General features: G+C 52.0%; 1 protein-coding gene across 6 annotated transcripts in view; it reads right to left on the bottom strand.

The window, feature by feature from the left end:
- Positions 1–12788, bottom strand: part of PAK4 (p21 (RAC1) activated kinase 4) — a 53897-nt gene extending 41109 nt beyond the window's left edge. For 2 of the 6 annotated variants that reach the window (XM_034944459.3, XM_063600256.1), the window contains exon 1: positions 12605–12760. The gene's annotated coding sequence lies outside the window, so the exon portion shown is untranslated. Of the gene's footprint in view, positions 1–12604 lie in introns of all 6 variants that reach the window. The other 4 variants (XM_034944458.3, XM_034944461.3, XM_034944460.3 and 1 more) reach the window with 4 other exon arrangements.
- Between the last annotated feature and the right edge of the window lie 10141 nt (positions 12789–22929).

Here is a 22929-nt window from a genome sequence, read left to right as displayed (position 1 = left end):
AACAAATGGAGAGACATACCACGTTCATGGATTGGGAGACTCAGTGTCAGGTGTGTGCGCACGAGCACACGTACATACACTGACAATATGCTTGTCTAATATTTAAAGGGAATTACAAAAAGTCAAGAATGGGCTGGATGCCCATTACAGTGGCTCATTGCCTGTAATCCCAGCACTTTGGAAGGCTGAGGCGGGCAGCTGGCTTGAGCTCAGGAGTTTGAGACTAGCCTGGGCAACATGGTGAAATCCCATCTCTATAAAAATACAACAACAACAAAAAAGTTTGAGAACAGGATGGCCAACATAGTGAAACCCCACCTCTACTAAAAATAAAAAAAATTAGCCCATTAGCCCAGCGTGGTGGCGTGTACCTGCAGTCCCAGCTACTGAGGCTGAGGAAAGAGAATTGCTTGAACCCAGGAGGTGGAGGCTGCAGTGAGCCAATCTTGTACCATTGCACTCCAGCTTGGGTGACAGAGCAAGACCCTGTCTCAAAAAAAAAAAAAAAAAACCTCAGGAATGGCTAAGACGCTAGGCACAGTGGCTCACGCCTGTAATCCCAGCACTTTGGGAGGCCAAGGTGGGCGGATCACAAGGTCAGGAGATCGAGACCATCCTGGCTAACACGGCAAAGCCTCATCTCTATTAAAAACACAAAAAATTAGCCAGGCATGGTGGCACACGACTGTAGTCCCAGCTACTCGGGAGGCTGAGGCAGGAGAATCGCTTGAACCCGGCAGGCAGAGGTTGTAGTGAGCCAAGATCGTGCCACTGCACTCCAGCCTGGGTGACAGAGCGAGACTCTGTCTCAAAAAAAAAAAAAAGGAAAGTGACCTGAACTGGCCCTTCCTTCACAGGAGTCTGGAAGAACAAATTGAAAGCTGCCCCACCTGACTGGCTACCAGAAAAACACATCAGACCACAGAGGAAACACCACCAGATCTACTCTAGTTTGCAAAATGGGCAAAGGACTTAGCATTGGTGCCCCCCTCACCTCCCAATCTGTGAAATGGGTCACACGGGTGCAGCTACCTCCTGGGATTTCAGGGAGGCCCAGGCAGCAGCTTGGGAGCACTGGCCGGGGCACAGGGCCGGCACGCACAAACCCTCCATTTGTCTTTCCTATTCATCACCCTGAAGAGCTTCCCGGATCTAGAATAAGGACTCCCCGGGCCCAAGGTCACACCAGGCCTTCTCCTGCCTCCAAGCAGGGGTGCCCCAGATGGCTCCAGAGGCCAGGCTCCAAACGGGCGGCAACCGGGTCTGTTTATCCACCACCGCATCCCTGGAGGCCACACGGGTCAGCACTCCACCAAATTTGTTGGAAAAAAATAAACAATCACATTTATATTTATGTATCAGGCACCAGGATAAGTGTGTTAGGAGCAGAACTTCAGGAATGTCCAGGAACACCTGAAGCAGCCACCTTCTAGAGAGGAAGACGCTGAGGCAGAGAGAGGCCCAAGCAGCTGTCAAGACTGGAATCCAGACCAACCCAGGAACCGACCTACCTGTCCTCCTTCAATTCCTCAAAGGCCCCCTGCACTCCCCCGCCGGGAGACCTCTGCAATGGCAGCTGCCTCAGCCTCCTCCCTTAGTCGAGGCCAAGTTCATCCTTCAAGTGGCATTTCCTCCTCAGGAAAACCTTCCCGGTGTGCCCCACCCAGGGCGGGTCCCCATTAGACGCTCTGGCAGCCCAGCTTACTACAGTTCAGTCAGTCAGTCAGTCAGTCAGTCAACCAGCATTTACTGAGAGACTACCACACTCCAATCCCTGAGAACACAGCAAGGGGCAGGGCAAGGCCCTGTGGTTCTACCCCTACCCCCATGCCCTGAGGCTACGTTACGCCAGGAGACAAAATAAACCAACAGACCCACATGTCATAATGGAAGTAACCATCATGAGGGTTACCGGGGGAAGGTGCTAGAGGGAGGGTGACAGGGGCTGCTCCTGGGGACCCACGGTCGGGAAGAAACATCTCCCCAAGGGGGCCACTGTCAGCAGAGGCTGACTGAACAGAAGGAAGGAGGGTGCTGCCTGCCCAGGGGGCAGCAAGAACAAAGGCCCCGGGGTAGGACCTGCCTGGAATGTTCCCGGAATGGCGGCAGGAGAAGAGGGAAGCAGGGCAGGCAGGAAAGTGGCCAGGTTGCCTGGGACCTTGCAAGCTTCTGTCCTGCGAGAGGTGGAGCCAGGGGAGGGTTCCTGCCCTGACCAGGTGTGCCCGGCTACCTCTGGCTGTGTGGGGACAACTGTGGGGACAGTGGGGGAGAAGGGAGCAGGGAGCACACCTCAATGGTCCAGGAGGGAGATGAGGGTGGCTTGAACTAGGGGGCCACGAGGAAGGAGGGTAACAAGGAAGGGGGGTAACGAGGAAGGGGGATGATGAGGAAGGGGGGGTGACGAGGAAGAGGGGTGACAAGGAAGAAGGGTGACGAGGAAGAGGCGTGACCAGGAAGGGGGTGGCGAGGAAGGGGGGTGACGAAGAAGAGGGATGACGAGGAAGGGGAGTGACGAGGAAGAGGAGCCCGCAGCACCAGGTTACATTGTCATGTAGAGTGACAGCCTTTCCAGATGCTTTGGATGTGGCTGGGGGGGGGGGTGGGGGCAAGAGAGGAGTCAAGGTGACAGGGTGCCAGATTTGGAGAAGCCTAATCCCGAAACAAGACGAGGGATGGGGGTTCCTGTTCCCAAAATGGGGTCACTGTGGGAAGATGGGGGCCGGGAGCCTCCAGCCCGGCTTATCTTTCTGTTGCTCTGCAGTCGAGGTCTGTGTTCCCACCGGACTGAGCTCGGGGAGGGCTGCCTGTTGTTTGGGTTCACCCTTCAGTCGCTGGGCCCCAGCACAAAGCTGGTTAAAGAATACACGCTTGGGCAGGGCGCGGTGGCTCACGTCTGTAATCCCAGCACCTTGGGAGGCTGAGGCAGGTGGATCCCTTGAAGTCAGGAGTTTGAGACCCGCCTGGCCAACATGGTAAAACCCTGTCTCTACTAAAAATACAAAATTAGCCGTGCGTGGTGGCACATGCCTGTAATCCCAGCTACTTGAGGGGTTGAGGGAGGAGAATGGCTTGGATCTGGGAAGCGGAGGTTGCAGTGAGCTGAGATCGCGCTGCTGCACTCCAGCCCTGGTGACAGAGCAAGGCTCCATCTCAAAAAAAAAAAAAAAAAAAAAGAATAAGCACTTGACTCCTGTCCACAGAATGGGTGAGAGTCGGAATGGACAGGAGCAAGGGGAGGACAAAATAACACGAGGGGCTCAGCCCGATGATAACCAGTGGTGTTACTTTTGCAGGAAAAAAGAATAAAAATGTTCCAAGGTCAACCAAAAAGTCTGACAGTACCAAATGTTGGTGAGGAGGTGGAGCAACTAAGATCCTCAGTCACCACCGCTAGGAGGATACACAGATTTGACCACCTTGGGAGGCTGTGTGGCAGCGCCCACTAAATCTGAAGCTACCCCACCCTCTGCCCTGGGCTACGCACTCCTGGGTATATTCCCTGAAGAAACGCAGGCACCGGCACCCCAGGAGATGCTACAAAGAGATGGCTCGCACCAGCGCAGCAGGAGATGGAGGAACAGAATATTATATGGGGCTGGGCACGGTGGCTCACGCCTGTAATGCCGGCACTTTGGGAAGCTGAGGTGGGTGGATCACCTGAGGTCAAGAGTTCAAGACTCGCCTGGCCAACGTGGTGAAACCCCCTCTCTACTAAAAATTTTAAAAAAAAATTAGCCAGGCATAGCAGTGTATGCCTGTAATCCCAGTTACTCGGGAGGCTGAGGCAGGTGAATCGCTTGAACCCAGGAGGCAGAGGCTGCAGTGAGCCAAGATTGCACCACTGCACTCCAGCCTGGGTGACAGAGCGAGACTCTGTGTCAAAGAAAAAAAAAGAATATTATACAGCAACAAAGATGAATGACTACAGATACACTCAGCACACAGATGGATCTCACAGGCCTAAGGGCGAAAGAAAGCACAGACAAGGACATACTGGAAGATTCCATTTATGTCAAGTTCAAAAGCAGGCAAGATGACATTCTGTAATTCAAGGATGCATACCTCATGGTAAAAACTATCAGGAAAAGCAAGGACACAGTGACCACCAAGGTCAGGAGAGCACTCACGACTGTGGTCGTGATGGACAGGGGTTATGGGCAGGCGGCTTTTGGGAGGTTGTGTTCTGTCTTTACCGAGGTGGTGGGGAAGCGTTGTTCACTTTGTAATTCTTTGCTAAACTTACCTGTGCATTTTATGCACTTTTCTATGGGCATATTATAATTGACAATTATTAAAGGTTTTTTAAAAGCAGTGGAGTTAGAAGCGCTGTGTATATATATAGCATTTCAGAGTCAAATAACATGGGCCCAGGCTGCAGTGGAAGATTTGCGGGGAAGGGACGACAGAACTATGGAGGCCCCTGTGGGTGGCAGGGAAGGAGGGTTCCTCGGGAGAGAAGGACAGGGGCCTCCTGAGGGGAGGGCAGGGAGGGGTCTTCACCTGGGGACGGGTCTGTGGAGGGGCCAGTGGCCCGCAGGGTCCTACTTTCTCCCCATGCCCAGTGCTGACCGGTGACTGTGGGCGCAGTGAGGGAGGGAAGGGAAGGGGAGGAGGGCTGGCACCCCACGCAGCCCAGGAAGACCGGCCGCCTTCCGCCTCTGGGAGTGAAGTGTGGGAGTGGCAAAACCGGGCTGGGAAGTGAACTCAAAACCGCTGCACAATGCCGCTTTATCAGGAGTTCCCATGACAGGTGGCAGGAGCAGGGAGGGTCTGGGAGGGGGAGCTCTCTAGGTGAGGACCCTGCCCACCCGGTGCTCCCAACCCTCAAGGTGTCTGCTCGAAAGCTCCTGGGCAGCCTGCCTGGAATGCAGACAGCAGAAGGTGGGTGGGGGAAGCAGGAGGGAGAGCTTTGTAACCCTCGGGCTTAGCCCCGGGTAGCAGGGGAAGCGGCCACAGCGATTACCAGCCAGGCCTCCAGCATCCAAATCCCAGTTCCTCTTGCTCTGTGACCGGGGCCAGGTCCCCCAGGCTCTCAGTCTCCTCCCTAGAAAAGGGAGATCCTAAGAACACGTGTGTCTTGGAGTTGATGGGAGGGTCCAGTAGGTTAGTTCACAGAAAGCACTCAAACAGTGCCTGCTCATATTAATAACACGGCTATTGGTGACATAGCTATAATATTAATAATACGGCTATTAGTAACGCAGCTAACAGTCTTTGAGCACTTACTATACATTTTGCCTGCCGAATATACATTTATATCCTCAAAACAACTCTAAGAGTAGATATCATTAGCACCCTCATTTTACAGATGAGGACACCCGGGCACAGAGAGGTGATGTGACTTGTCTGGGGTCACACAGCTAGTAAGAGACAAAGCTGGCTCCGGAGGCCAAGCCCTTGACCTCTTCTGTGTCAGACGGGTTAGGAGCTCCAGAACGGAGCCAAGGTTTGAGTGCCACATCTGCCACGTATTTGCTGTGGGACTGCTGGCCTGTGCCTCAGTTTCCCCTTCTCAGAGAAAGTAAAATTATCAGGAATAGACAGCTCCAAGAAAAGGAAGCTCAAGATGGCTTTCAACAACACAAAGCTGTCCCACTTTGCTCTGATTAAAATCAGAACCATGATGGGACTGTTTGTCACCTATCTGACTGGCAAAGGTGAGAATGTCAGGTGACACCCGTCTATTTCAGCAAGGGAGTGAGGAAACCCCAGTGTCATCAGACACTGGGGGGTGGGAGTGTGAGCCAGACAACCTCCCCAGCAGGGTGAAACACTACCGGCAAAGCTAACGGGGCGCCTGTCTCAGACCACGAGGCCACAAGCTCAGACTCACATCTAGAGATGTGTGCACAGCCACACTCAGACGGGCGCAGCCCTGTTCACAGCACGGAAAGACGGGAACGGCCTGACGGCCATCAGCACAGAATGGCTGTGCTGTCCGTGGGGGCACGCGTGTGCGTGGGACACTTGAGGCGGCACTCTGTGTCCTGACAGCGAGCTTGGGAGTGGGAAACGCAAAGCACAGGACAGAATATAAACATGGGAAGTCCGCTCCATTTGAGTAAAAACAAAAGGGAGGGGCGGGCACTTGGGGGAACAAATATTTCAAGAAAGGAAGAAAAGAAACCGGGGGTGATGATGCTATCTCTGGGAAGGGCCTGGCAGGCGGGTGGGAAAGAGATTTGCTCGTCCCTGTACATCCTTTTGTGCTGTGTGCAGTTTTACAGTGATTATTTAGGGGAATAGGTAATGCATGCACATGGAGGAAAAACGTGCTTTCTGAAAATTAAAACACGGGAAAAGAGAAACGAGGTTAAAAACACCTCCTCCTCAGGGTCTCTGGGTACAGCCACATGACCATGCTCATAGACTCACAGCACACACGTGCCTGGCACATGGAGCTGGGACCCCGGGGGGCTGGGGTTATTACAGCTCACTACGGGATGAGAACCCAGAGGGGGACAGGGTGCAAGGGACGGAAACCATCGAAAGCACCAAGTTCAACATTTACCAAGCACTTACTGAGTGCTGAGCATCGGGCTAAGCACGACACACACACATGATCTTCCGCCCTCCCACAGCCCTGAGAGGTGGCCACCAATACTCCCTGTAACAGGTGAGGAATTAGAGGCCCAGGGAAGTTCTGTCTCTTCCCCAGGGGCTCCCAGCTAGTGAGAAAGGCTAAGGGATGTGTGTGGACTGAGCAGCCCTGGCAGGGAAGTTCCACTGCCCCTCGGGAAGGCAGCAGATGGCCTCCCAGCCTGGGAAGGGTCAGGGCAGGACCGGAGGGTCCCAGGAGAGAGGCTTCAGTGAGCGGTGGCTTCTGTCGCATCCGCCAGCGCTGGCTCCCCTGGGATGGGAGAGTGTTCCCCTTCTCACCCTCCTTGGCCCCCCCAACCTTCCTGTGGGCCAAGGCGTCTGGCAGACAAGAAGCCTTGGCCCCGGATGGGTGACTAGGCGGGAAGGGTCCCACTTCCCTGGCCGTGACTTGGAAGGAGGTTGCTTCCTGCTGGCAGCATGTGCGGGGCTGGGCTCGGTGATGGGAGAAACAGCTGCTGGGGACACCCCTGACCGGTGTCTGGCCAGGAAGTCTGGCTCACCACGAGCCAGTGGGACGAGAAGTAGATGAGAAAGGAAAGGGAGGCCCTGAGGGAGGTAGGGACCCAGCGCCCAGAAACTACCCAGGGGGAACAGGTCTCCACGGAACTTCTGTCAACAAAGGAGCCTGGGTAAGAACCAGCTGAACAGGAATCAGGCCCGTCTTGTCCGAGCCAGTTCCAAACCACGGGAGGGCAGCCCCAGTAATCAGTGACACTGAAGCCCCAAGGCCTGGGGTTCAATCCTACCTCTGCCACTGCCTGCTGTGTGACCTTAAGCAAGTCCCGTACCTCTCTGGGCCTCCTTTCTCATCTCTAGAGTGAGGATGATACTAGCACCTACTTCACAGGTTGCTGTGAAGATGAAGTGAGGTAACAGGGGTAAAGCGCTGATGACCTCAGCTGGCACGAGGACGCTCCTCCATCACTGTCCCCTCGTCCTCTCCACCCTCTTCTGCTTGGACTGTCACAGCAGCCTCCCCACAGCCTCCCTGTCGCCACCCCCCGCGATCCGTCCCCCACACAGCAGCCTGAGCAATCTTTATAAGGGGAAAACCAGATGTCGCTAAAGCCTCTGATGACTTCCCATTATGCACAGAATGGAATCCACACACCCCACCTGGCTCTGCTAGGCCCTGCTGTATCCAACACCGCCTCCAAGCCTCTGACCCCACCCCCTGCTCAGCCACACTGGCTTCTTTTTTTTTGCTTTTTTATTTATTTATTTTATATTTTATGTATTTCTTTAACTGCTCCTTGCAGAGCAAGGCTACCACACAGTCAGGGTGCACAGCGTAGCCTACACCGGCCTATCTGATGATCCTCGACCATTCCGAGGTCATTCCGACCCTCAGGGCCTTGGCACTTCTGTACCCATGACCTGTTACATTCTTTCCACCTCCTTCCAGCCTCGCTCATATGTTCTCATCAGTCAGATGTCATCTTATCCAGAAAGCCCTCCTCAACTCCCCACGCTGGGCCACATGCCTCCTCGGGCTTCCTACGGTCCCTGCGCCTCCATCCCAGTCCCAATCCCTCTCTGTGCCCCTCCCCACCATCCAGCCCCAACCCCTCTGCCTGGGTTTCCCCATCCCGCCCTGACCCCTCTGCCTGGGTTTCCCCATCCTGCCCTGACCCCTCTGCCTGGGTTTCCCCATCCTTCTCTGACCACTCTGCCTGGGTCCCCCCCAATCCCACCCTGACCCCTCTGCCTGGGTCCCCGCCCCCATCCCGCCATGACCCATCTGCCTGGGTCCCACCACCCCACCCTGACCCCTCTGCCTGGGTCCCCCCCACATCCCGCCCTGACCCTTCTGCCTGGGTCCCCCCCACATCCCGCCCTGACCCTCGCCTAGGCCTCTCCTTCACAGCCCTGGCCTCTCTGGGCTGTCACCGTCTGGGGACAGCAGGTCTGTCTCCTTCACTGTACTATAATCTACTAGGGTAGAGCTGGGTTGTGTTGGTTACCACTGGGACCAACAGTCAGATACACAGAAAGAATGTTACAAGGCCTCACCCATCCTCCAACTTTCACCTCCGTCCTCCCTGCCTCCCTCCTGAGAGGTTCGAATCAGTATAGTTCTCTTTCCCAGCTGTCACCCCTGGCACCTGCCCCCAAGGGCAGTTGAGGCAAAGCTGCAGTCACCGTCCTGGATGCCCAAGGGGGTAAAGGTGAAAGCCCTTCCATCCTGTCTTCTCCTGTGGGTGTAGGGAGTCAGTGGGGATGAGGTCCCAGCTAAGCCAGTTGTGTGAACCATCTCCCCATCTGTTTCCAAACAGCCTGGTGGGTGGGTGGGTGGGCCCATAAACCTCCCATGTCACGGCCGAGGAAATCGTTTCAGTGAGGGCCACAAAGCTGCCCAAAGCAGGACTTGGAATAAAGGGAGCCCCGGAGCCTGCTGGGGAGCACAGTGGTCCAGCCACTGGGGGCGTGACTTGGCAACCGCTAGGAAAGCGGGGAGCTCCGGCTTTTCCACTACTAGGCATATGCCAGAGAGACTCTGGCCATGGTCTACAGGAACACGCGTTCCAGAAGGCCCATTGCCGCACTGTTATAGCCCCAATGGACCACCTCAGTGGCCATCAACAGGTGAACAGGCAACTCCTGTGTGACACGATCACAAAAAGAAACACCATCAGGAAAAACAAATGGCCTGTCCCAGGCCTACACACATCCCCACCGAGAGAGATCCAGACTCCAATGCTCAGCTCAAAGCGGGGAGCAGGTGTGCGCGCCTGTAATCCCAGCTACTCCAGAGGCTGAGCTGGGAGGATAGCTTGAGCCCAGGAGTTAGAGTCCAGTCTAGGCAACATAGCAAGACCCCATCTCAAATATACCTATAATGTTGAACAAAAATAGCAACTTGCAGAAAGTCATGTTTATGGTGACACCATTTATCTGAACTGTGAAACAACAGTGGTCAGCCCCTCCTGGCCATAAGAACTGCCCAGGGAGCTTCCAAAAGCCTGAGGCCAGCCCCAGCCCAGACCAAGTAAGTTGGAGGCAGAATTTCCATGGCGGGCCTGGGCCAAGGCATCTTTTCAAAGCTCTCCAGGGAGTTGCAATGTGCAGCCAGGGGCAAGAGCTGTTGCTCTACTGTTGGTGAATACATTCAAGGGCAGTCAAAGTATGAAAGGCTGCAGAGGAATGGTGACTGCCACACCCAGGACAGAGGCTGCCCCTGGAAGGGAGGGAGGAGGGGGGTGAGGAGGAGACCCTTGGCCTCTAACTGTATCACGGTGTGTTCTGTCCCAGGCCAGACGATGGCCGGATGCATGAGTGTTTCATTATACTGAAAGCCCTTTTTCCCCTAGCCAAACGTGTTGAAGGAATAAAAGTGGCAAATAAATCATTTGTCCCATGGCTGGTAAGTGACAAGGGAGGGACCTGAATATGGGTCTCCAATGCCCAAACCCTATCCTTCTTTATCTGTGCCAAACCCTGAGACGCTGAGTGAGCTGGCACTGCAAGGCTGGGAGGCTGGGCCAGCCTCAGAGGGCTGCCTGGCAGCGTGCCGGCTCCCTGACCCTGCCAGAGCCAGGTGGGGATGGGGTGGCTGCCAGAGAAAGCCAGGAGGCAGGTGGAGCGAGGGCCTCCACTGTCTCTGAGGCCCTCCCCAGGCAGTGGTGGGGTGGCAGGAGCAGCAGCAGCAAGACTAATGCTTACACAGCAACTACTGTATGCCGGGCCTTGGGCCAAGGCTCTCTAGCCTGCATCCTCACAGCAATTCTATGAGGCAGCGCTAACACTATGCCCATCTTGCAGAAGTGGAAACGGAGGTCCTCACATGCTCTGTGAGTGATGGAGAGGGGTGTGTACCAGGCATCCCTGGCCCAGCACTGCTTTCTGAACCACGCTCCATCACGGCCTCACGCAGCTCCACACATACAGGTACTCCTCAGCCCTCCCCTGCTCCCACCGTCCCTTCAAGGCTGAGTCCCCTCAGGGTCTTGCCCTGAACCTGCACAGGCTACGTGTTGCCCAGATCCCCAACTGTGCACCCGAGTCCTGACCTCCAGTCATGCCAGGGCCTCTGCACACACTGCTCCTCCTGCCTGGTAAGCCCATTCCCAGCCCTCCTCCCCATCCTTCAGAGCCTTCCCAGGGGAAAGGGACTCAGGCTTCAGCCCAGGGTAGGGGCACTCTCCCGGCTCTCTGAAGATGCCCTCGCAAGCCACATCACCGTTTGCAGAGACGCAGTCTTGTGTCACTGGCTTGGGGGCTGGTTCCACTCTGCTCCCACCAGGGAACTGAGTGCCCTCTGAGGCTAGGGGCTCTGTGGATCTCGTCCCCTGCCACACTCCCAGCACCCGGCACAGTGCCCAACAGTCAACCCCCAGCAATGTCACATCCTCTGCAGGCCAGGCAGGGCTTCAGTGGGGACGGAGGCAAGGAACCCCACAGAGCAATTCCTCCATGCACCCTAATAATTAAGGTAAGGAGGGAGGTAAGGGCTGGGCAGATGAGAGAACAAGAGCCTGCAGCAAGTGCGAGCCAGGGTGGTCCTGGGCCAGCTGAGAGTGAGCGACCCGTCAGTGAGAGAGGGCAGGGTGGGGAAAGGATTCCCAGCAGAAGGAACAGGAAGGTCAAAGACCGGGCGGGAGGCATGGGCCTGGAGTTGGAGAACAGTAAAGGGGCTGGGGAGAAATGGGCAGAGCCATAAGAAGTGAGGTGGGAGTGACTGAGGACCACAGTGAGAGCTTAGGGTTTTAAGAACAGTGAACACCCCGCTCTGCCCAGGGTACCACCCAGGGACACTCTCCCCAGTCAGAAGCCCGTCGGACTCCCTTGCTCGGACTCCAGACCACCTACAAACACCCTACTCCCATAGGCTCACAGGAATCTTCCCTGTCAGATCACACCCTTCCAAGGAAACCAAGCAGACAATCCGATCCACCCAGGGAGTGGCCCAGCCCTGCCCAGCCCCCTGCTTCCAGGAGAGACCTAATGGCTGGCACCGGACAATGTGGCGACCAGGGGCAGGAGCCCTGGAATCACCCAGGCCCAGCTTCGATTCTAACTCTGCCTTCAGCAGAAGCTTCTGAGCCTCATTTTTCCCGTCTGTAAAGTAGGTTCATCTTGAGCACTCACTTCACAAGATTGCAGCAGGAGTGAAATACGACCGGGCACACAGGGCGTGGAGCACAGTGTGAGCCCTCATTAAACATTAACCGACATTATGATGATTTGAGAGGCGGTCGGCCAGAGCAGGGCTCTGGGCCAGAACTCCGGAGTTAGAATCCCAGCGCACAACTTATGCATCGGGTGACCTTGTGCAAATCACTTAACCTCTTAATACCAGGTTAAGACCCCCTAAGACTACAGTGAGGACTGAATAAGCTAATACAAGTAAAACGTTAAAAAGAGGGTCTAGCCCATAGTGTTTCATGAGTGTTTGCCATTATTATTTGTGGGAGAGTTCCCCCTTCTCCTGTCACCAGGAAGCATCTCTGACCCCGCCCCTGGATGCCCCGCCCCCCCCGTCCCCTGCAATACGCTCTCCTTGGGTTTTAATTTTTGACTCTGGGAAACAGCTGCCCCGCTGTCAGATTCTCACCTTTGTACCTTCTAGGCACGCCCCAGCTTTGAACCCCTAAAAGACGCCCCCGAACCTAAAACTCATTCATCTGCTCCGCTGGGGGCAGCTTTAAACCTCCAACCTGGCGCCCCTGGGGCTGTGACCTCTGACCCTCGTGGGGGCAGCCTTCCCTCAAATTATTAACTTTGACCCTGCCTTTTTTGAGACTCGCCCAGATCCCCTCGAACGCGCCCCCACTTCGAATTTCAAACTTTGCACTCCCCTTCGCCACGCCCCCTTCGCTGGTTTGATCTCCGACCTCCACTACAACTCCCTCCAGTCTGCGTTAACCCCCGATCCCTCGGACGCGACCCTTCCCTCCACCAGTGACCTTTGACCCCGGCGGCCCCGCCCCCCTCCTCGCGGAAACGCCGTCCCGCCGCCAGCGCCCGGCCCACCGCAAGCCCCTGGCCGGACCCCTTATCCTACCGGCTCGGCGCCGCAGTCGCTCGCGGCCTAACTGCTCGGCCTGGAACTCCGCGCCCTCGCGCCTCCCTCAGCTCTCTTGCACCGCCACCACCGCGGCCACTCCCGCCGCCATGTTGAATCCCCAACGAACATCCGGGGCTTTCCCCCCTCACCGCCCACCAGTCCCCATAGCAACGAGGCTGACCGGGCAGTGGGCAGGGCCAGTGCGGGGGCGGAGTCGGGCGCCTCTCAGGGCCCGCTCCAGCCTCCGACTGGTACAGAGCGTCCAATCGGAGACCTTCGGGCAGAAAATGCCAAGCGGGGATTGGAAATTTTGGAAAAGGTGCGGGAAGGCTGGCTCCCGGGCCCACTGAGGTCCTTAAAGGGGAAATGACTGTTTTCGTGTGATACTGATTTTCTAACTTCCCCCCCAGCAGGAGTTAGGGGCTGGGAGAAAGTAATGAGTTAATGGGCAGAAACAGTTCTTAAGCACTTACTAGGAGGCAGGCACCGGGATAAGTGCTTTACTTGCATTTTCTCGCTGCATATACAACCCTGTGGTATAATATCATTAATACCCATTTTACAGATAAAGAAACAGAGGTTCAGAGGGTGAAATAGCTGGCTTAGCATCATAGAAAGAAGGTAATGAGTTTTGAACGCTGGTCTGTCTGAGCCCGGGAACCTGAGACTGTTTGCTCTTCAATTTTTAAATAAGTTTTTACGAAGTAATTGGTCAAAATATTGGAAACAAACAGCAGACATCTTCTTTAAAAATTTTTTTTAATTTTATTTTTACTTATTTATTTGTCTTGAGACAGAGTTTCGCTCTTGTTGCCCAGGCTGGAGTGCAATGGCGCGATCTCAGCTCACTGCAACCTCGGTTCAAGAGATTCTCCTGCCTCAGCCTCCTGAGTAGCTGGAATTACAGGCGTCCACCACCACACCCAGCTAATTTTTTGTATTTTTAGTAGAGACAGCGTTTCACCATGTTGGCCAGGCTGGTCTCGAACTCCTGACCTCAGGTGATCTATCCACCTCGGCCTCCCAGAGTGCTGGGATTACACGTGTGAGCCACCAAGCTGGCCTTTTTCTTTTATTTTTAAAGAGAGAGTTTTGTTGTGTTGGCCAGGCTGGTCTCGAACTCCTGGGCTCAAACTATACTCCTGCCTCGGCCTCCCAAAGTGCTGGGATTGCAGGCGTGAGCCACCGCGCCCAGCCAGACATCTCTCCTCCTGGATCTTATTCACTGGACTCCAGCCTTCATGCTGTTCCTGAACTCTTGTCAGGTGCGCTCTCACCTCACAGTCTTTGCATTGGTTGTTCCTCTGCCTGGAACATACTCTTCCCCCAGGTATCCTTATCTCTCCCTCCCTTTTCTCAGGGCTTTAGACAGATGTCACTTTCTCTGTGAACTAATTCCCTCGCTCACCCTAAGGAAAGCAGCAAACATCCCTCTCACATACTACCAAACTCTGTCTGCTTTGTTCTTATTTCTCACTGCTAATTGTAGTTATTGCTTGTTGGTTGTCTCCTCTGCTGGAATGTCAGCCCCATGACAACGTGGATTTCTGTCTTTGTTCACTGCTGCATTCCCAGTGCCCCAGCACTGTTGGCATGTAGATGCTCAGTAAACATTGGTGGAAGGGCTGTTTGAATGCGTGGTAATTCCACCCCTTCAGAGATACTCTTAAATGTTTGGTGCTTCTCCTCTGCCCCAGAACAGCCACATAGTAGGCATTTAATTAATTTCTACTAATGTCGGTGGCAACAATGAATGAATGCTTGAAAGATGAGTTAATTTTTCTTTATGTTTACCTACCTTTTTTCTTTTTATTTGTTCATTCTTTTTTTTGTTTGTTTATTTGTTTGTTTTTAGATAGGAGTCTTACTCTGTCGCCCAGGCAGGATTGCAGTCTGAAACTCCTGGGCTCAAGTGATCCTTCCAACCTAGCCTCTCAAGTAGCTGGGACTACAGGCATAAGCCACCACACCGGCTAATTTTCTTTCTTTTTCTTTCTTTCTTTCTCTTTCTTTCCTTCCTTCCTTCCTTACTTCTTTCTTTCCTCTTTCTTTCGACAGAATCTCACTTTGTCACCCAGGCTGGAGTGTAGTAGCATGATCTTGGCTCACTGCAACCTCCGCCTCCAGAGTTCAAACGACTCCTGGGCGCCTGCCACCATGCCCGGCTAATTTTTGTATTTTTAGTAGAGACGGGGCTTCCCCATGTTGGCCAGGATGGTCTCGAACTCCTGGTCTCAAGTGATCTGTCCGCCTTGGCCTTCCAAAGTGTTGGATTACAGGCATGAGCCACTGCACCTGGCTTGGCTAATTTTCTTAATTTTTAGTAGAGACGGGGTCTCGCTGTGTTGCCCAGGCTGGTCTTGAACTCCTGGCCTCAAACAATCCTCTCACCTTAGCCTCCCAAAGTGCTGGGATTGCAGGTGTGAGCCACCATGACTGACCCCTTTTTTCTTTTGACAGAATTGGAAACATACATTTGTAAAGAATGTTGTGTCTTTTTTTTTTTTTTTTTTTTGAGACGGAATTTTGCTCTCATTGCCCACACTGGAGTACAATGGCATGATCTCAGCTCACTGCAACTTTTGCTTCCCGGACTCAAGCGATTCTCCCTCCTCAGCCTCCCCAGTAGCTGAGATTACAGGCATGTGCCACCACGCCCAACTAATTTTGTATTTTCAGTTGAGACGGGGTTTCTCCATGTTGGTCAGGCTGGTCTCGAACTCCTGACCTCAGGTGATCCGCCCCGCCTTGGCCTCCCAAAGTGTTTGAATTATAGGCGTGAGCCACCACACCCAGCCTAGAATGTTGTCTTTTAAGCCACAAGATTGTAAATATCACCAGTGTCTTTCCATGTCATTATTCTTCAAGAAGATTAGTTTTAATGGCTGCATAAGATGCCATCCTGTCAATGAACTCGAATTTGTTTAATCACTGTCCTTTTGAACATCTATGCTGTAGTACCTTGCCATTATAAAAAATCCCCCTCCCTGTCATGCAAAATCCAAGCAGCTAAATATTTGTGACCATCTCTAATTATTTCCTTGTGCCTGTCTCTAATTATTGTTCCTACTACAAATGAAACTTCTGGGTCAAGGAGAAGGTGTATCTTTAAGAATTAAGAATAGTAACAGTGGCCGGGTGTGGTGGCTTCCGCCTGGAATCTCAGCACTTTGGTAGGCCGAGGCAGGCGGATCACTTGAGGTCAGGATTTCGAGACCAGCCTGGCCAACGTGGTGAAACCCCCGTTTCTACTAAGAATACAAAAAATTAGCCGGGCGTGGTGGTGCACATCTGTAATCCCAGCTACTCAGGAGGCTGAGGCAGGAAAATCGCTTGAACCTGGGAGTCGGAGGTTGCAGTGAGCCGAGGTGGCAGAGGTGGCATCACTGCACTCCACCCTGGGTGACAGAGTGAGTGAGACTCTCAAAAAAAAAAAAAGAATAGTAACAGTTCCCATGTTTCAAGCATTTCTGTGCATCAGGAAGCATGGTGCTAAGCCATGTAATTGTAACAGCTAAAGCTGTGAATATTCATCCCTTTTCCAGAGGAGGAAACTGAGGCTCAGAGAAGTAACTTCACTTGCTCAAACTCAAGGACCAATGGGGCAAACCCAGCTTTGACTCCCGGGCTCTGTTCTCATTGACTGCCCTCTGCTGCCTCCTCATGGCCTGGGACACACATTGCCAAATTGTGCTGTAGGGATCCAACTCACGCTCCCACCAGCCTTCAGAGAGAATGCGCCCTTTAAAGAATCCTTGTCAGCACTGGGGGCCGGGCGTGGTGGCTCACGCCTGTAATCCCAGCACTTTGGGAGGCCGAGGTGGGCGGATCACAAGGTCAAGAGATCGAGACCATCCTGGCCAACTTGGTGAAACCCTGTCTCTACTAAAAATACAAAAATGAGCCAGGCGTGGTGGTAGGCGTCTGTAATCCCAGCTACTTAGGAGCCTGAGGCAGGAGAATTGCTGGAATCCGGAGGTGGAGGTTGCAGTGAGCCAAGATTGCACCACTTGGCTGGGCGCGGTGGCTCACGCCTGTAATCTCAGCACTTTGGGAGGCCGAGGCGGGAGGATCACGAGGTCAGGAGTTCAAGACCAGCCTGGCTAACATGGTGAAACCCCATCTCTACTAAAAATACAAAAATTAGCCGGGTGTGGTGGCACGTGCCTGTAATCCCTGCTACTTGGGAGGCTGAGGCAGGTGAATCGCTTGAACCCAGGAGGCAGAGGTTGCAGTGAGCCGAGACCGAGCCACTGTACTCCAGCCTGGTAACAGAGCGAGACTCTGTCTCAAAAAAAAAAAAAAAAAAGATTGCACCACTGCACTCCAGCCTGGTGACAGAGCAAGACCCTGTCTCAAAAATAAATAAATAAATAAATAAATAAATAAATAAATAAATATAATCCTTGTCAGCATGAAACATTCTTGTTTTTGCACTCTTTTGAAATGCTTGTGTGTCTTGCATAATCTTCATTTAAAAAAAAAAACAAAAAAAAAACAAAAAACCAAGACCAGGAGCTGAGATGACAACACCTTATTCAGGTCATAGTAACGGGAGGAGGGGCAGGTGCAGCCTTTGCCTCTTTAACGCCCTGCACAAACTTCAGAGCCTTAGGTTCTAGAACTCATTTTTGGGGAAGTCCCCTTGTAACCTAGTTGGGGATTGCATCAATAGTCAGACCCCTGGAACAATCCCAGGGACAGATCTACCCCAAGGGCTTACTCAGGGTGAGCAATCAGGCCCTGCTACTCCAGGACCCTGGGAGAGGAAAATCAGACTCCAAAGAGCCTCCTACAGAAGGCTTCCCAGTGGGGGTGTTGAGGAGGTGACCCTTGAGGGATGGAAAAAGGCGAGGAGGGTGAAGAGGATTTGGCTTCATAAAAAGGATACATTTCAGTACATCAAGGAAAAAGATAAGTTGTGACATATGGATGGCAAGCAAAGCTTTCTGTCCTTCATATGTAAAGAACATCTGCAGATCAATAAGAGAAAAAGGTAAACACACAACAGAAAAAAACAGGCAAAGGACCTAAAATAAATAAATATCAGTGAATACAAAAAATTGAATTGGTGAACAAGCAATTAATGAAATAAGTATTAAACTGAGATTTGCTTTTGGTCTCTCAGAAAAATGTTTTTAAATATTAATATATTATAATATATAATTAGTGCTGATGAGAGTACACGCCATCAGCACTCTCATACTCCACTGTGGACTGGATCTGGGCAGCTTTTTGGTGATATTTATCAAGAGACTTAATATTCCTATCTACCTCTTGATACAGCAATTCTACTTCTAGGAACTGATCTTAAAGGGAAAGAAAGACTAGTGTTGCTTCCTTTAGGAAAAAAACATAGATAAAGGTGTATATATGCAAATATTCATCATTAGTAAGTACTATTTTAATGTTTATTATAACTATTGCTTTTTATATGTAATATTATTGATGTATCATAATGTACTTGGGCAGGGCACAGTGCCTCATGCCTATAATTCCAGCACTTTGGGAGGCCAAGGCAGGCAGATCATTTGAGATGAGGAGTTCAAGACCAGCCTGGCCAACATAGCGAAACCCCAGCTCTACTAAAATACAAAAATTAGCTGGGCGTGGTGGCACATGCCTGTAATCCCAGCTACTCTGGGCACTCAGGCTGGGCATGGTGGTTCATGCCTATAGCCCAGCACTTTGGGAGGCTGAGGTGGGAGGATCACTTGAGCCAGTTGGGGAGGGGGTGTGTGTGGAGAAGAATCACTTGAACTCAAGAATAAGAGGTTATAGTGAGCTGAGATCGGCCACTGCCCTCCAGCCTGGGTGACAGAGCAAAACCCTGTCTCAAAAAAAAAAAAAAGTACTTGAATCCCCTATTATTGGACATTTGGGTTGCTTCCAAGTTTTTCCCTACTCTCTATGCCAGACCCTCTCTAAATCCACTTTACCTACATATATTTTGTTTTGTTTTAAAAACAGGGTCTCTCTGTCACCCAGGCTGGAGTACAATGGCTGGATCATAAAGCTCACTATAACCTCTTATTCTTGGGTTCAAGTGATTCTTCTGCCTCAGCCTCCTGAGCAGCTGGGACTACAGGCATGTGCCACCACACCCAGCTCATTTTTAAATTTTGTGTAGAGACAGGGTCTCGATATGTTGGCCAGGCTGGTCTCCAACTCCTGGCTTCATGTGATCCTCCCACTTTCACCTCCCAAAGTGCTGGGCTATAGGCATGAACCACCGTGCCCAGCCTAACTACGTGATCTTATCTAATTGTCACTATTTATATTTAAAGTGGGATCTTTAGCTCCACTTAACAGATGAGGAAATTGAGGCACAGAAATAGAGTGGAAAGTAGAACAAAGTCCCACCACCTGGAAGCAACTCTGCTGGGCTTGTAACCAGGAAATCTTGATTTCAAAACTGATGCTTAAGCCGGGCATGGTGGTCACGCCTATAATCCCAGCACTTTGGGAGGCTGAGGCAGGTGAATCACTTGAGGCCAGAAGTTCAAGACCAGCCTGGTCAACATAGTGAAACCCCATCTCTACTAAAAATACAAAAAATTTACCAGGCGCAGTGGCTCACGCCTGTAATCCCAGCACTTTGGGAGACCGAGGCGGGCTGATCACGAGGTCAGGAGAGCGAGACCATCCTGGCTAACACAGTGAAACCCCGTCTCTACTAAAAATACAAAAAATTAGTCTGGCGTGGTGGTGGGCACCTGTAGTCCCAGCTACTAGGGAAGCTGAGGCAGGAGAATCACTTGAACCTGGGAGGCAGAGGTTACAGTGAGCCGAGATTGCGCCACTGCTCTCCAGCCTGGGAGACAGAGCGAGACTCCGTCTCAAAAAAAAAAAAATTAGCCGGGCGTGGTGGCACACTCCTGTAATCCCAGCTACTCGGGAGACAGAGGCAGGAGAATCACTTGAACCCGGGAGGCAGAGGTTGCAGTGAGCTAGATTACACCACTGCACTCCAGCCTGGGTGACAGAGTGAGACCCTGTCTCAAAAAAAAAAAAAAAAAAAAAAAGCCGGGCGCAGTGGCTCACGCCTATAATCCCAGCACTTTGGGAGAACGAGGCGGACGGATCACGAGGTGAGGAGATTGAGACCATCCTGGCTAACACGGTGAAACCCCATCTCTACTAAAAATACAAAAAATTAGCTGGGTGTGGTGGCGGGTGCCTGTAGTCCCAGCTACTCAGGAGGCTGAGGCAGGAGAATGGCATGAATCAAGAGGTGGAGCTTGCAGTGAGCCGAGATCTCGCCACCGCACTCCAGCCTGGGCAACAGAGCGAGACTCCGTCTCAAAAAAAAAAAAATTATATCTCAATAGAGTTATATTAAAATGTTTTTAAAATGCAGTAGAATAAAATTTAGATTTTAGTTAATAATAATATATCAATATTGGTTTACCAATTTTAACAAAAGGCCATATAAATATGTTGTTTTTTTTTTTTTTGGAGACGGACTCTCTCTCTCTCATCAGGCTAGAGTGCAGTGGCGCAATCTAGGCTCACTGCAACCTCCACCACCCGAGTTCAAGTGATTCTTCTGCCTCAGCTTCCAGAGTAGCTGGGATTACAGGTGCACACCACCATGCCTGGCTAATTTCTTTTTGTATTTTTAGTAGAGACGGGATTTTACCATGTTGGCCAGGCTGATCTCGAACTTGTAACTTCAGGTGATCTGCCCTCGTCAGCCTCCCAAAGTGCTGGGATTACAGGAGTGAGCCACCGCGCCTGGCCTACATTCTTTTTATTTTATTTTATTATTTCTTTTTTATTTAGCTAGCTAGGTAGCAAGGACGGGGAGAGTGTCTCACTTTGTTGCCTATGCTGGTCTTGAACTCCTGGCCTCAAGCGATCCTCCTGCCTTGGTCTCCCAAAGTGGTGGGATTTCAGCCCTCTTTTTTAAAATTAACAGATAAAAGTGTATGTATTTAACGTGTACAACACGATGTTTGAAGTATATATACATTTTGGGATGACTAACTCTAGCTAATTAACATATGCATTACCTCACATAACTATCATGTTTGTGTCTGCTTTATTCTTTTTTGCATGGTTTGAGTTTATATATTTTTAGCAATGAGTGTGTTGCTTTCTCACCTGAAATAAAATAAAACTATTACCATTTTTAAAATTTGCTGAAAAGAAGCACTGAAGATCTGGAGGGAGGAAGGGGCTGGGAGGAGGGACTCCTGTCCAAGGAGGGAGCCCATATAACAGAAGCCCTTGCAAAAAACTTCCAAGAGGTTTGTCTCTTTGGCTGTGTTTGTAGGATCTGCGAGTCTCCTTCTCAACTTTTTGCCCACTCCACATGCTCTATTCTCATCTCCCTCCATGTCCCCCTTGCTCAATCTTAGGATGGCCAAATTTAGCCAATAAAAATATAAGATGCAGGCCGGGCGTGGTGGCTCACGCCTGGAATCCCAGCACTTTGGGAGGCAGGAGGGTCACCTGAGCCCAGGAGTTCAAGACCAGCCTGGGAAACATAGCAAGACCCGCCCCCTACCCCTCGCCCGGCACCGCTGTCTCTACAAAAAAAAAAAAAAATTTTAGAAAATTAACCGGGCATGGTGGAACTCACCTGTGGTCCCAGTTACTTGGGAGGCTGAGGCAGGAGGATTGCTTGAGCCCTGGACGTTGAGGCTGCAGTGAGCTGTAATTGCACCACTGCACTCCAGCCTGGGCAACACAGCAAGACCCTGTCTCAAAAAATAAAATAAAAATAGGCCAGGTGCAGTCGGTCACACCTATAATCCCAGCACTTTGGGAGGCCAAGGTGGGTGGATTACCTGAGGTCAGGAGTTCAAGACCAGCCTAGCCAACATGGTGAAACCCCGTCTCTACTAAAAATACAAAAATTAGCCAGGTATGGTGGCAGGTACCTGTGATCCCAGCTACTTGGGAGGCTGAGGCAGGAGAATCGCTTGAACCCAGGAAGCAGAGGTTGCAGTCAGCCAAAATTGCGCCACTGCACTCTAGCCTGGACAACAAGAGTGAAACACTCCATCTCAAAAAATAAGAATAAAAGAAGAACTCATCCAGGTGCTGGGAGGGTGGTGCGCCCCAACTCCATGGGGACAGAAGCTGCTATGCACCCTATGCATCTCTTCATTAAAATATCCTTAGTCATAAACCTGCAAATGTAACTGTTTCCCTGAGTTCTGTGAGCCGCTCTAGCAAATAAATCGAACCCCAAGAGGGGGTCGTGGAAACCCTAACTTGAAGCTGGCCAGTCAGAAGTTCCGGAGACCCAGACATGCGGCTGGGGAGGGAGGGAGCAGTGTGTGGGACTGAACCCTCAACCTGTGGGATCTGAGGCCGTCTTTGGGTAGATAGTGTCAGAAATGAGTTGGAGGACACCCAGCTGGTGTCTGCTGCCTGGTCTGTGGAAGAACCCGCCCCCTGCATTTGATCACAGTCTATGTTGATGATTGTTGTTGTGGTGTTTCGTTTTGTTTTGTTTTTTGAGATAGAGTCTTGCTCTGTTGCCCAGGCTGGAGTGCAGTGGTGCAATCTCGGCTCACAGCAACTTCTGCCTCCCGGGTTCAAGGGATTCTCCTGCCTCAGCCTCCCGAGTACCTGGGATTACAGGTGCCTGCCACCACACCTGGCTAATTTTTGTATTTTTAGTAGCGACGGGTTTTCACCATGTTGGCCAGGCTGGTCTCCAACTCCTGGCCTCAAGTGATCCGCCTGCCTCGGCCTCCCAAACTGCTGGGATTACAGGTGTGAGCCACCGCGCCCAGCCGTTGTGGTGTGAGAGCAGAGAAAAAACACAGTTTCAAAGGTTTTCCCTTCATAGGGGGTCCATGTTTCTTTCATGGTTCTCAGTTGCCATCAACAGAAACCACTTCTGGCTGATTTGAGCAACAAAGGAGTTTAATAAATAAATACTTATTGATGAATGAATCCAGAGCCCCATGGATCCCCCAGCCTTCCCATGAGCTCTCCCCGTGGCCCTGCTTCCCTTTCTGGGACCACCCGCTACCTCCCAACCCCAGCCTGCAGCATAGGCATCTGTGCGGCCTTTGAAAGCCTTGTGGGGGGGGACGTGGTGGCTCACGCCTGTAATCCCAACACTTTGGAAGGTCAAGGCTGGCTGATTGCTTGAGTCCAGGAGTTGGAGGCCAGCCTGGGCACCATAACAAGACTCCATCTCTACAAAAAATACAAAAATTAGCTGGGTATGGTGGCACGCCTAGTAGTTCCAGATACTCGGGAGGCTGAAGTGGGAGGATCATTTGAGCCTGGGGAGGCCAAGGCTGCAGTGAGCCATGATTGCGCCACTGCACTCCAACCTGGGCGGCACAGTGAGA

Source organism: Pan paniscus, chromosome 20, assembly GCF_029289425.2.
Source record: "Pan paniscus chromosome 20, NHGRI_mPanPan1-v2.0_pri, whole genome shotgun sequence".
Taxonomy (NCBI): domain Eukaryota; kingdom Metazoa; phylum Chordata; class Mammalia; order Primates; family Hominidae; genus Pan; species Pan paniscus.
The sequence above is the reverse complement of the archived record's forward strand: the minus strand, read 5'-3'. Positions and strand labels throughout refer to the sequence as shown.